This window comes from Otolemur garnettii, unplaced genomic scaffold (genome assembly GCF_000181295.1).
Source record: "Otolemur garnettii isolate 467f Iridium unplaced genomic scaffold, OtoGar3 scaffold00021, whole genome shotgun sequence".
Lineage (NCBI taxonomy): Eukaryota > Metazoa > Chordata > Mammalia > Primates > Galagidae > Otolemur > Otolemur garnettii.
The window spans coordinates 14,265,377-14,267,718 of record NW_003852416.1 but is presented as its reverse complement, the minus strand read 5'-3'; the positions used below and the strand labels follow the sequence as shown (position 1 = coordinate 14,267,718).

At 39.1% G+C, this 2,342-nt stretch overlaps 1 pseudogene; it reads left to right on the top strand.

Annotated features, from left to right (window-relative positions):
* Positions 1-1,335: 1,335 nt before the first annotated feature.
* LOC100951854 lies at positions 1,336-2,112 on the top strand (annotated as a pseudogene).
* The last annotated feature ends 230 nt before the right edge of the window (positions 2,113-2,342 follow it).

Sequence of the window (2,342 nt, the reverse complement as noted above, 5' to 3'; positions counted from 1 at the left end):
GGCACTGGAGTAAGAAGGGTTAACAGCTTCCGAGGCACTGCTGCAGCACTCTAAGTATATTACCATTTGCCTGTGTGAATTATCTCCTCATGTTTGTTGAGGGAACAGTGCTTACCTGAAATGCTGCAGTATCATAAAATCATTCTTCAATAATACATTCTGGTTGAAAGGGAGATATTTCAGCCAGACAAGATTCTCAGGCCGTAAGGTTTAAGTAATTAAGTCAAGTAATCAATGGGTTTTATGGCTTGTAATGGATGAATTCATCTTTCACTTAAATAACCTGAGTAGCTAAAAGCTTTTGATAATTTTCTCATTATGAAATTCAGTTGTTTAAATACAAACTGTTTTCTAAAATCGACCAAGCAAATACTATAAATCAAAGTTCTGGCACCTTGCTGTTACAATGTCATATAAATATCTTCGTTTCTGAAGTAGATTTGGGGCACACAGAATATTCATTTGTGTGCCTGGACACTCTATCAGATAAAAGACGTTCTGCATGATTAAACAGAATATATTATTGGCTCCTTATTAGCATAATAAATCAGACCCACACTGTGGGTCACTCAATGATAGTTACAGCATCTTAACAAGTAATGCCTTCAACCTCACTCCCAGTTTTCAAATTGAAATAATTTTAAGGAGAGACAGAATCTTCACATTATAAAATTTCAGATGGGTTTTCTAGAATATGTAGCCTTTTAATATGAACATTGAAGCATATGATGCCAAAGCAAATGATTCTATTGACTATACAGTTTAGTTCTGTCCACCGTGTAACGTCTGAAACATCTACTTTATAGACTGAATATTGTGTTAGGGTACTATAGATACAAACTTTTCCAACAGCCTCAACTCAAGTAGCAGCAATGGTATGTCTCTGTTCACATTATTTTGTGTTCTCCTTATTTCCTGTTTCCATAAGAAGATATTAACAGCACTGTCCTCAATTAGGCATTGATCAAGATAACTAGACCCAAGTCATAAAATCACTCACTGGTAAATGTTTATTAAAATGTTAAAAACGTAAGTAAAAATAATCCAAATTTGATCTTCATTCTATTTGTAATTAACCATTAAATTCATAATGTATGAAGACTGCTATTTGGCCCTCTTTAACAATATTACAATCAAAATTTACTCTACAGAGGAGAGAGCAAGAGCTTGTGGACGCCGCAGCATTAAACCATTGCTGGGGCAGGTGCCTGGGTGGTCGTCTTTCTTGTAGGCTCTTTTCTGCATTCACCTTCTTGTCCTCAGCCTCGTGAAGGCAATACCGGCCAGACTTTCCTTTCCACCCACCTGTAGCCCCGTCATTGTGATTCCATCACCATGTTCGAGGCGCGTCTAGTCCAGAGCTCTATCCTGAAAAATGTGTTGGAGGCACTGAAGGACCTAATCAACGAGGCCTACTGGAAAATCATCAGCTTGAACGGCGTGAACCTGCAGAGCTTGGGATTCATCCCACGTCTGGTTGGTGCAGCTCACCCTGCGCTCCAAGGGCTTGGACAACATACCGCTGAGACTGAAACCTGGCTATGGGCGTGAACCTCACCAGCATGTCCAAAATACTAAAATGTGCTGGCAATGAAGGTATCATTACACTAAGGGCTGAAGATCACACGGGCGCCTTGGCAGTAGTGTTTGAAGGACCAAATCAGGAGAAAGTTTCAGACTATGACATGAAATTAATGGATTTGGATGTTGAACAACTTGGAATCCCAGAACAATACAGCTGTGTAGTAAAGATGCCTTCTGGTGAATTTGCACCTATATGCCGAGATCTCAGTCACACTGGAGAAGCTGTTGTAATTTCCTGTGCAAAAGATGGAGTGAAATTTTCTGCAAGTGGAGAACTTGGGAATGGAAACATTAAGTTGTCACAGACAAGTAACGTGAATAGAGAGAAGGAAGCTGTTACTATAGGGATGAATAAGCCAGTTCAGTTCACTTTTGCACTGAGGTACCTGAACTTCACAAAAGCCACTCCACTCTCTTCTACGTAACACTCAGTATGTCTGCAGATGTACCCCGTGTCGTAAAATTCCTGATTTGGGACATTTGAAGTACTACTTGGCTCTGAAAATTGAGGATGAAGAAGGATCTTAGGCATTCTCAAAATGAAAGAAAATAAAACTAAGCTCTTGGAGAACTGCTTGAGATGCCAGCATGTACTGAGGTCTTTTCTGCCACCAAATTTGTACTTCTGAGTACGTATGTAGATATTTTCAGTAAATAACCTTTTTTTCTCCCCTCCATTCTCTACAATTTGTTTAAAAGTCCAAAGTCAGTCTGGTCTTATTAACTTAGAAATATTTTGCCTTACTTACAAATACTTT